This window comes from Chiloscyllium plagiosum, unplaced genomic scaffold (genome assembly GCF_037043375.1).
Source record: "Chiloscyllium plagiosum isolate Xiang-an unplaced genomic scaffold, Cpla_swu_hap1 HiC_scaffold_19, whole genome shotgun sequence".
In the NCBI taxonomy this organism is placed as follows: Eukaryota; Metazoa; Chordata; class Chondrichthyes; order Orectolobiformes; family Hemiscylliidae; genus Chiloscyllium; species Chiloscyllium plagiosum.
The window spans coordinates 19,315,888-19,328,116 of NW_028270157.1; the positions used below are offsets into that span (position 1 = coordinate 19,315,888).

The following is a 12,229-nucleotide window of genomic DNA, read 5'->3' on the forward strand; positions in this document are numbered from 1 at the left end:
CCTTCCTGATAAAAAGCGATGCCAGCTCTCCAACTGACGTACACCTCACCTGGATAAGGTCATGGCTGATCTGATTGTGTTTCAAAATCTACAAACTCTTGTTTTTTATTCATTCACAGGATGTGGGTGTCATTGGCTAGGCCAGCATTTATTGCCCATCCCTAAATACCCAGACGGCAGTTAACAGCCAACCATACTGCGGTGTGGTCTGGAGTCACATGTACACCAGACCAAGTAAGGACAGCTTTTTCCTTCTCTAAAGGACATTAGTGAACCAGATGGGTTCTTCCTGATAATTGACAATAGTTTCGAGGTCATCATTAGACTCTTAATTCCTGATTTTTTAAAATTGAATTCAAATGTCACCATTTGCCATGTCAGGATTCAAACCCAAGACCCCAGATCATTACTGGGGTTTCTGGATTAATAGCCTAGTGATAATACCACTAGGCCATTGCCTTCCAGCTAGTCTGATAATCTCTGATTCTATTGTCTAATAAGAGTCGACCTACTGTTGCCTGAAAAATATTTAGTCACCCTGGTTCCCATTGCCTTTTGAGGCAGAGGGTTCCAAAATCGCACAACCTTCTGAGAAAAATAAAATTCTCCTCATCTTTGACCAAAAAGAGTGACCCTGAATTGTAAAACTGTGCGCCTTAGTTCTGGATTCACCCAAAAGAGAATACCTCCTTTCCACATGCACCTTGTCAAGACTACTGAAGATCTTATATACTTCAATCAGGTCGCCCTCACTTTTCTAAACTCCAGTGGAAATAAGCTGGAAATGTGTTGCTGGAAAAGCGCAGCAGGTCAGGCAGCATCCAGGGAACAGGAGAATCGACGTTTCGGGCATAAGCCCTTCTTCCTGATCTCCAGCATCTGCAGACCTCACTTTCTCCTCCAGTGGAAATAAACCTAGCATGTCCAACCCCACCTCATGTGTGTTATGGACCAGACCAAACCCCCTCAAAATATTCAGAAGATAGTCTAGACCCTACCTTTTTTTTCTTTTAGAGGTAAATGTAAGGTGTTGCATTCCAGGTGCAGGTTAATTGGTCAAACTATCGGATTTAAAGTAAAGCACACTGTATTCATCCGTTACATGTAAAATACAACATAAGAAAGTAGGAATTGGAATACTATAACTCTATTAGAAAGCATAACAGACTAACAGATACATTAAGTATTTCTAATTAACTGTTCCAATATAGCAACATCCCATAATCACACCCTTGGCAAAAGGCAAATTCAGAAAACAGATTGCTTCACATGCAACTCCTGTTGCAGAAAGAGAACCACCCCATCCCCTCACTGCGCACCCCCCCCCCCCCAACCCCCCCCCCCCCCAACCCCCCTCGCCTCAGCTGTAACCAAGAGAGGGGAAAAATAGCTTCCACTCCAAGACCCCAAAAGCAACTGCCAAAAACTCAAACTAAAAATCTTGACCAGACGCATTCAGGCTACTTCTATTGTTTCAACGACTTAAAAAAAAAACACCTGTTTCCTCTAGTGGCTTTGGTAAACTGTTCTGTATTTCTGCCTAAAAACCTCTCTTCAAAACAAAAATGGACAAAATACATATCTTAAGCACAGCATCATCACATAAGACAACCCACTCATTTCAGATGTCAATCTAGTGTGTAAAAGTGCACGTTTCCACAGCAACTCAGCCTCTCTGAGTGAACTAAGACACAACACCAATATCAAGTCTCTGGAGAATCTTAAGAAGAGATTCTCTGTGATGATGCTAAGGATCACCAAGAAAGATTAGAAGAAGTAAGGGGGAAACAAAGAATGACAATCAGCGATATGATAGAGGTGTTCAACTGAGAAAGAAAATCAGGAGTAAACAATTTCTGCTGGTTGGTGAGTTAACACCATTAAAATCAGCCATGAGACGGATTATGGAAATATTAGAAATTCGTAGGACATGGAATGATCTACCTTGAAGGAAATACAATCCTCACTGGCTTGTAAAAGGGAAGAGAAAATAAATTTACTGAAAAAAACCTAAGAAATAGGAGTTGTGCTTTGAGAAAACAAGAACAAACCTAATGATACGAATGTCCTGGAATTTTCTGTGACTTTATGCATACCATACAGATGCTGTGTACATTCTCTAGGCTTAGTAGCTCAAGCAAACAATGCTTTACATTCTGAAAAGGAACAGAAACATCCGATATTATCTGACCTAATTGGTACCTATTTTGTTCACACATGATTAGAACAGAAATCAGATGTCATTCCTGCAGCATCAGGTTTTGAGTTTATGGTACCCGAGGCTCTTGTGAGCATTTTTAATATAACATGATTGTTCTCTTTGCTCTCGTGTTAAAACAAATTCCAGGGAGATAAACTACATCCTGTTCGTTCTCTCCGCATTATGTCTGTTGTACTGTTCAAATAGTATTCTGCAAATGGGTTAGTCATGATTTCATTGTGATCCCACCTAATTCTTTCTAACAGAGTAAACATTTACACAACGCCAGCAGTATACAATTGGATTACTGGAAAGGACACATTGTCACCAAGGCAACACTAGTTCCTGCTCTCCCAACCTGACCAGCCCATGGAGTTTCTGACAGATGGTCTGAACTTAGAACCGTGGTGTTACTCCCTAAACAAACAAAACCCTGCCCACTGCTGAACTACCGTCAGTTTGAATCAATTTTAAAAACACAACAGCAATTATTTATTTATTTATTCACGGTTTGTGTCTCTGGCTGGTTTTGTGCAAGGGTGTAGCTCAAGCAACAAAATATCTGAATAGGTTAATGCTGAGGAGTACCTCAATGATGATGTCAGATGGAGTGATGGGGGACAAGCTTATGATCTCGAAGGGGTGAGACATACCACAGAGTTCCTCCTCATCGCCTCTGTAACAATATCTATCACATCAGGCCAACTCATACTTAGTTGCTATCAGTCAATGAACTACATTGTTTTTTAACTCAGGACTCTCTTCTAATTAGGTAAAGTGACTTTCCTCTTTCACTCTGGATCCTGTAGACCTACTAGAACCAGTGGATTTGAGGAATACTATCTTCACTCAGAGGGTGCTGGGAGGTCTGGAATGCCTCCCTGGGATGGTACTTGAGGTGGGTAACCTCACAACTTTTAAAAAAAGTACTTGAATGAACAAAGCATTCACAGCTATAGGCCTGGGAAACTGGGACTAATGTACTTTTGGTGTCACAGACTTGATGTGCTGAAGGGCCTCTTCTGTAGTGCATTATTCTATCATTCTGTAATCCAAACCAGGAGAGTGGGTACTGTTACCAAATCAACCAGATGGCTTATACAACATGGTGGGCAGTGGTGGGGATTTATCTTACAAGATGGTGGCAAGCAATGTGTACTCCATTTAGCTGCCTCCTACATACTGGCAGTGGCTGAGTTCTGAAGATTTATTCTAACAGAGCTTTAAAAACAGCTGGAAGAGTTGAACATTTGCAAATCCCATTTGAGAAGTGAACCAAGTGGCAGGACTCAGCAAGGCAGAATGGGCAGAGGGACTTCAGAACAGTTCAAGAAATGGTCAGCAACAAGAGTGAGAGAGAATGTCACTGGAGCTGAGCATTAGTCACAACAAGATACAGCAAACTTTGTTTGAACTGGCACCTCATGAATCTGGACTCTTGATATACCGGCAAACATTTTGGACCTCAAACACTTTGGACCTCAAACATTTATTCTGTCCAATTATTACAGATTTGTTAATTTATTTACCTCAATGTAAATATGCTTGATGTTCAATCAAACATCCACACGAAATATCAAAAGTTGATTCCATTTCGAGTCAGTTTCTCTTCAAATGCCACGATCTACGATAATGTCTGAGTAGTCAGTCAAAGGTGAGACAGCTCTCTGCTGGTCAGTTTTATTTAAGGCAAAGTTGCATTATTGTTTCAGTGATTTACACTGTAAGTAACATATAACAGTGATGTTTATCCTCTGTATTACATTTCTATTACGTGCTGTGTGTTTTTACATTGTTTATGTGGACCTCTTGATCAATTTGCACATTCCTGGTCCCAGGGGTGCCACATAAAAGTTACTGTATTTAACTTTAACAGCGAGTGATTTATAGGGAGCAGTCATAGAATCAAACAGCTTGGAAACAGACCCTTCGGTCCAGCTAGACCATGTCAACCATGTTCCCAAACTAAACTAGCCCAACTTGCATGCGTTTGGCCCATAATCCCTCAAACCTTTTCCATTCATGTACTTATCCAAATGTCTTTTAAATGTCGTAAATGTATCTGCATCCACAACTTCCTCTGGAAGTTCATTCCACACACAAACTACTCTCTGTGTAAAACAGTTGCCCCTCATATCCTTACAAAAACATTCTCCCCTCAACTTAAAAATATGCCTCCGACTTTTTCTTGAGTTGGGAAATGAAGCCAGAATTAGAGATAAAATGGCAATTGAGACATCTAAGCAGACAAAATCTAATAGAAAAGGAAAGGACTATTGACCTTGTAGTAAGGTAGGAGACGTATGAGTTAAATCACAGTAAATGTGGGGAAACATTTACATAAACCGATTTCAAAGAATAAACAATGTTAAAACAAAATGTTTTTAAGTTGGCCAACAACAAATAGGAACTGCCTATACATAAAATGGTAAATAAATAAGTAAAATAATTAAGTTGTTAATTAATAAATGTGAAGAATGGTGGAACAGGTGATGTATCACAGCTACAGCATGTGGGAGCTCCTAGATGCTAATGTGATTCAGGGCAAACATATCTGTAACAAGCATTTGCAGTGACAGGAACTTCAACTCCGAGTTTATAAGCTGGTGACTGAGCTGCAGACACTGAGGCATGTTAGAGTGCAGTTACCTGAATGCTTGGTACCAGGAGGCAGTCATACTGCTTATGATTGGGTCTTTCGATATAGTTTGTGGTGGAAGACAGGTCAGGCAAGTATGACTGCAAGGGAGAGAGATAAGGGAACCCTAGCAAAGTTGAATCAGCTTGTGTAAATGTCCAACAGGCTTCAGGTTCCCTCAACTTCCATACTGTAGGGAATCTAATAAGAAATAAAAATCTAATAATAAACTTGTCTGGATGAGACTTGGTCTACAGAACGGATGAATTAATTGACAATGACTCTATGATGCAAGAAAGCATTTGATTGAAGGGAGCAGAAAGGAATATAGTGGTATTGTAATAAGAGGGTTAAAACTGCTTTCTGTAGCAAACATCTAGTTGGCGGTGTTGCTTGTCTGGTGGCAAGGTTAAGGGCATCTGCTCAGGGTTCAAGATGACCTTGCTCTGGGATATGGGAAAATCCAGTTGGCATGAGCAATGTAGGTGCCGAAGACATAGGTGAAGACGTAGGTAAGACAAGGAAAGAAGTTGCCCATGGTCTGATAGTCTGTATAAGGAGCTGGTCATCAAACTAAATAATCTCTAGATTATTATGAGAGACATGAAGTATCAGGAAAATCAGATTAGAGAGATGAAAGAATAGCTCAAAGACTGGTGGAAGAGAAGTGGGCTCCTGTTCATGAGTGACTAGCATCAGTACTATGGAAAGTGGGATCTGTACTGATTTTTAATTACTGCTGCTCACAATATGGTCTCCTCTATATTGGAGAAAGAACACTGTGTAGAACATCTACATTTTGCCCACATAAATAACCCTGAGCTTCCAGTCGCCTGCCACTTCAATAAACCACCCTGTTCCCTGGTCAACATCTTTGCCTCAGGCTTGCTACAGTGAGCATAAACTGGAAGAACAGCATCTCATTGGCTGCTTGAGGACTACACACACACACACACACACACACGCCTCCCCACCCCACCCCGATATCACATAGTTTGCTATGACACCCAACCCATTGTTAGCCATTAACAGTCTTCATTAACAGCTTTTTACTCTCCTAGCCAGATCATTAGCGACTCTGTTTTTATCTAACTATTCCTCTCTCTCTCTTTGGGCTCTATCCCCATTAATTATTTACGCCTTACCCCTTTCCCCCCAACACTCTCTAAATTTAGGGAAGTTTACATTAGTTTGAAGATTAGTAAATGTGACCCCTTTATTCAAAAAGGGAAGGAGATAGAAATCAGGAGATCACAGGCCTGTTAACTCAAGATCTGTCATTGAGTACATGCAAGAAGCTACATTTTTAAAAAGCTATAGCAGGACAGTGAGAAAAATTCAAGATAATAGGCAGAGTCAATATGTTTTAGGGAATGATAAAGCATTTTTAATCAACTTATTGGGATCCTTTCAAGAAGTATCATGTAGATAAAGGAGAACTGGTTAATCTATTGTACTCAGATTTCTGGGATGCACTTGATCAGACATCACATCAAAGGGTTTTAGCTATTCTCTCACAGTACAAGGCATCACTGGTCAGCCAATATTTATTGCCCATTCCTAGCCACCCTGGAGAAAGTGGTGGTGAGCTACCTTCTTGAACCTTTGCAGTACATGTGCTGTAGATAGACCCACAATGCCCTCAGGGAGGGAATTCCAGTGACCGGAAGGAACGGCAATATTTTTCCACATCAGGTTGGTGAGTGGCTTGGAGGGGGAAAAAACTTAAAGGCTCATGGACTGGGGGTAACATATTGAAAACAGAGAGTGGGCAAAAGTGAGTCTTTCTTTGGTTGGCAAGATGGAATATGAGGTGTATCATAGAGATCAGTGCTTAGGCCTCAATCTTTTACAAAGTGATATTGAAATTACTCAGATGTAGGGACCAAGGGAGTATGGTTGCTGAATGTGTTGATGCCAAGAAAGGTAGAATGACATGTTGAGTTAAGGAAATAAGGAGGCTATGAATGGATATGATGGTTATAAAGTAAGCTAGTCTGAAAACTCTGTAACTGGGAACATTAAGACACCATATCTGTCCTTTTTTAAAGCCATATTCTAGTAACAACTATGATCTCAATCTGCCATCATTCTATCTGTGCTCTCAGCTGGTCTGCTTTATTTGCTAAGCTCCTTGCATTGGATTGTATATCCTTGACCATTGACAATGCGATCTTCTTCTGGTTAAATGAGAAATTCCTTCTAGAACATAGAACATAGAACATTGCAGCGCAGTACAGGCCTTTCAGCCCTCGATGTTGCACTGACCTGAGAAACCAATCTAAAGCCCATCTAATCTACAGCATTCCAATATCATCCAGTTAAAGATTTACTATTTATAGTTGTTTCAAACAGATAGCAAAATGAAATGTACTTTGTTAATCATTTTCTGAATGTGTTGCATTGGAATATTCAGTTCACAGGCATGCCAACTGTTGTAAATGACTCTGATATGACAAACAAACCACTGCATTTCATATCAAATGCTATCGACAATTAACACTTAGGAAGTGTCTCCAGGGCCAGTCTAAAACCAGCACAGAGAACAATATCATTCTGCAGTTCACAGCTTCTGTCCATTAACAAGTGAAAATTCAATATGTTAGATATTGCTCCAACGGAACATCCATTGTCTATGTAACTTGAAATAAAGCTGCTTCCAGCTATGGCTCCCCACTCTCAGCCTTTACCAACAACATCTGCCTCACAGGTCCAAGTCTTAGCTCTCAGTTAATCACTTGATCGCCTTATTCTCAGACCTCAGGCCCTAATGTTTATAGTTATTCCTCCATTGCCAGAACCAACATACCCTGCTCAATGCTCCACCAACCACTGAATAACTGCATCAAACTAACCCCCAGTTAAATTAAAAAACGGAAAGAACTATGGATGCTGTAAATCAGAAACAAAAACAGAAATAGCTGGAAAGGCTCAGCAGGTCTGGCAGCATCTGTGGAAAGAAATCAGAGTTAATGTTTTGGGTCGAGTGACCCTTCCTCAGTTCAGAGTTAACCCTGATTTCTGTCCACAGATGCTGACAGACCTGCTGAGTCTTTCCAGCTATTTCTGTTTTTGTTTCTAACCCCAAGTTAATACATGTATCATGCATAAATGATGTAATAATTCCACAAATACCAACAAACCAATAATTTCAGTGTCAATAAGGATGATAATATACAGAATCAATGGCTTTACAGATTCTATTGCCAATATTAGATTAGATTCCCTACAGTGTGGAAAAAGGCCCTTCGGCCCAACAAGTCCACACCGACCCTCCAAAGAGTAACCCACCTGACTAATGCACCTAACAACTATGGACAATTTAGCATAGCCAATTCACCTAACCTGCACATCTTTGGAATGTGGGACGAGGCCGGAGCACCTGGAGGAAACCCACGCAGACACGGGAGAATGTGCAAACTCCACACAGACAGTCGCTCAAGGCTGGAATCAAACCTGGGACCCCTACCACTGTGAGCCACTGTGCCACCCTATATTTGATCACACCTAATTACTTAAGTAATGAACAAAGATGTAGACTTCCGGATATTTTACTGCCTTCACATTGATCACCCAAACGTGCACCAGTTGCCAAGAAATGTAGCAATCCTTAGACAATGGATATGCATTAACTATGTTTCTGGGGGAAGTAGTAGATTGGTAATGTGCAGATTCTCCCAATATCTGTGTGAAGGAATCAGGACTGACATATCTGGGATGGATAGAAAAAATTAACTTAAATCAGTTACTCTTCAGTAAAAGCTACAACAAACTGCATTCTTCCAAAGACAAAGATGACTAGGCATAAAAAAATCAACTTCCTTCACAATGACGTGGTTGATAAACATAACAAGGGCTTAAACCCCATTATCTTGGACATCCTTGGGATGAAACTAGTATTAAGGTGCAATACTAGTTCAGATAACTAAACCCCTACCTGATATAAGAACTCTAGGCTCCAAGTCTTATTTCTCACACTGGTTTCAGGATCAGGACCCAGGGTCATGACCAAACATATTAACCAATATGACTATGATCCAGAGCTGGTTTTCCAAGAATAACTTTTTAAAAAAGACATATTTTGCAGAGTAAATGGGCAACCTAATTATACTGGGAAGGCCATCTCACCCAAAATGGTAGTGATTAGGAATGGCCTATCATTCAATAAATAGTATCCCACATCACTTTTTAATTAAACAACACAGGAAAAATGACTTAGAATATCTCAATATAACTTAAATGATCAGAGGAGTTATTGATCACCTCTGGTTGAGATTCATTCTGAAGCCTCTAATGGGTCTCACACTCAGGTTTTGAGGTAATCCTACTTTGATGTTTGATGGATATCCTCGCTCTTTTTCAAAGTCTTGTAGCTGTATTATGTAGAGGTTGATGTTTGGACTCCCTCTTAGAAATAAGAACAAGTTATCTATTCTTTCCAGCATATGATTTAACTTTGTGATTCACACTCTTCCCAGAAGCATCAAAACTGCATGATTTCTTATAATATTGGATTAACACATTTACTTAAAATTTTAATTGTCTCATTCAATCTTCTGAATCAAGATCTCAGCGAACCCAATTCCTATTTCCTTTAGTGGGGAATATTTTCTGAGGTCTCTCACTTAGACTCTTATGATCTCCCAGAAATTACAGTCTAGCTATAAACTGTCAGAAGAATCCTTGACTGGCTTTTGTCCTTTGTGTGGAGAGATAAGTGGCTCAGCAGACCCAAGTTACATAGAAATTGAAGGAAATTGGTTCAGAGATCTTCTTGATCCTAATAGCTCCGATTGAGGAGTTACAATTGTTTAAAAAAACCTACACAAATAGACTAATTTCTCTCAGACACACACATACACATGGGTATTCTCCCCTTTTTCATCTGAATTTGTTGGATCTTTGCTGGTTTCACACTTACTTCACTTCAATGGACATTACATATCAGCAATCGCGATCAGCAATGCTTGCATAGAGGCATCAACAGCTATGTTCCATCCAACCCTTACCTAAATGCACTTATAACAGAAGTTGCTGAGCCTTGCTGAGAGAGAAGCCTCTCTTTCCTCTTTTCCTAATTTTATCTTCTTTATGCACAATGGTGCAAAGGTGAATAGCACTCTAACCTACCCACTGCCCCAGACAAGACAAGATAATCTTGAACTGAACCCTAACGCAGCAAAATCTATAACTGGAACTGAGGGTTTCTCACATGTATAAGTTTAACTTATATGTATAAGTATAGTGTGAAAGTTTATACCATTGAGAAGTCTTTTTCATAACAACGTACTGATTATTCTACAATTTCTGACTCATTTTACTCAATTACTTGAAAAATGCATGTTTAAATGTTGTCTACGGGATGTGGGTGTCACTGTCGAGGCTAACATTTATTGCTCACTTCTGACTGCCCTTGAGAAGGTGGTGGTGAGCTATCTGCTTGAACTGCAATAGTCATTTGAATATAGGGACACCCACATTGCTGGTGGGAAGGGATTTCCAGCATTTGACTCAGCAGCACTGAAGATGACGTGTTTGCAATGCAGTACAGTGAGTGGGTTGGAGGGGCCCTTGCAAGTGATGATGTTCTGATATATCCACTGCCACTGCCCTTCAAGGGTTTGGAAGATGCTGTTGAAAGTGACTACTTGAATCTTCTAGATGGTATCTCCCAGAAAATAAGTTTGTCGGATGTAATATGTGATTTGACTTGTGGCTGGGTAAAATGTTTAGAAGAAGCAGGTGACTTTCAATCTATGACTCCTAAACTCCTCACTACATTGGTTGCCTGATGGAATCCCCGAGTCTGACTAGACCAATTGCCAACAGATGATTGCTAAGATCAGTCAATGACTCCATTACCATGTGACCATGTGATGACAGGATAGTAGAAGATGGAATGGATAAACACTGTGTTCATCAAACTCCCTCTTCCTCTCCTGCTGCTGTTTACAATAGTCCAAAGAAATTCCATCAACAACATGCAAACATTTAAGTCAGTGATCAGGGAAGGCATTGGCATAGTGGTATTATCACTAGACTATTAATCCAGAGGTAAAAACAACGACTGCAGATGCTAGAAACCAGAGTCTAGATTAGAGTGGTGCTGGAAAAGCAAAGAGGTCAGGCAGCATCCGAGGAGCAGGAAAATCGACGTTTCGCGCAAAAGCCCTTCATCAGGAAAAGAGGCAGGGTGCCTGCAGAGTGGAGAGATAAATGAGAGGGGGGTGGGGGTGGGGAGAAAGCAGCATAGAGGTCAATAGGTGAATGGGGGTGGGCATGGAGGTGATAGGTAAGAGAGGAGGGTGGAGTGGATAGGTGGAAAGGAAGATAGGCAGGTAGGACAGGTCATGGAGATAGTGCTGAGCGGCAAGTTTGGACCTGGGGTGAGGTGGGGGAAGGGGAAATGAGGAAACTGGTGAAGTCCACATTGATTCTCTGGGGTTGAAATGTTCCAAGGCGGAAGATGAGGCGTTCTTCCTCCAGATGTTGGCGGTGAGGGAGCAGTGGTGAAGGAGGCCCAGGACCTGCATGTCCTCGGCAAAGTGGGAGGGAGAGTTGAAATGTTGGGCCACAGGGCGGTGGGGTTGATCAGTGTGGGTGTTCCGGAGATGTTTCCTAAAGCACTCTGCGAGGTGGTGTCCAGTCTCCCCAATGTAGAGGAAACTGCATCGGGAGCAATGGATACAATAAATGATATTGGTGGATGTGCAGGTAATACTTTGATGGATGTGGAAAGGTTCCTTTGGGGCCTTGGATGGAGGTGAGGGAAGAGGTGTGGGTGCAGGTTTTGCAATTTCTGCGGTGGCAGGGGAGGGTGCCAGGAAGGGAGGGTGGGTTGTTGAGGGGCGTGAACCTGATCAGGTAGTTACAGAGGAAACAGTCTTTGTGGAAAGTGGAAATGGGTGGGGAGGAAAATATAGCCCTGGTGGTGGGGTCCATTTGGAGGTGGCAGAAATGACATTCGATGATGTGGTTTATGCGAAGGTTGGTAGGGTGGAAGGTGAGCACCAGGGGGACTCTGACCTTGTAACGGTTGGAGGGGTGGAGTTTGAGGGCAGAGGTGCGGGATGTGGACGAGATGCGTTGGAGGACATCTTTAACCACGTGGGAAGGGAAATTGCGGTCTCTAAAGTAGTAGGCCATCTGGTATGTTCTGTGGTGGAACTGGTCCTCCTGGGAGCAAATACGGCGGAGGCAGAGGAATTGGGAATACGGGATGGCATTTTTGCAAGAGGTAGGGTGGGAAGAGGTGTAATCCAGGTAGCTGTGGGAGTCGGAAGGTTTGTAAAAAATGTCAGTGTCGAGTCGATCGTCATTAATGGAGATGGAGAGGTCCAGGAAGGGGAGGGAGGTGTCAGAGATGGTCCAGGTGAATTTAAGGTCGGGGT

General features: G+C 41.6%; 1 protein-coding gene across 2 annotated transcripts in view; it reads right to left on the minus strand.

Moving 5' to 3' along the window:
• cracr2aa (calcium release activated channel regulator 2Aa) overlaps positions 1 to 12,229 on the minus strand; it is a 101,764-nt gene that overhangs the window by 82,890 nt on the left and 6,645 nt on the right. The window contains exon 1 of one of the 2 annotated variants that reach the window (XM_087997083.1): positions 9,102 to 9,239. The exons of the other annotated variant lie outside the window; for it this stretch is intronic. The gene's annotated coding sequence lies outside the window, so the exon portion shown is untranslated. Of the gene's footprint in view, positions 1 to 9,101; positions 9,240 to 12,229 lie in introns of those variants that run through there. 2 annotated transcript variants of the gene reach the window in all.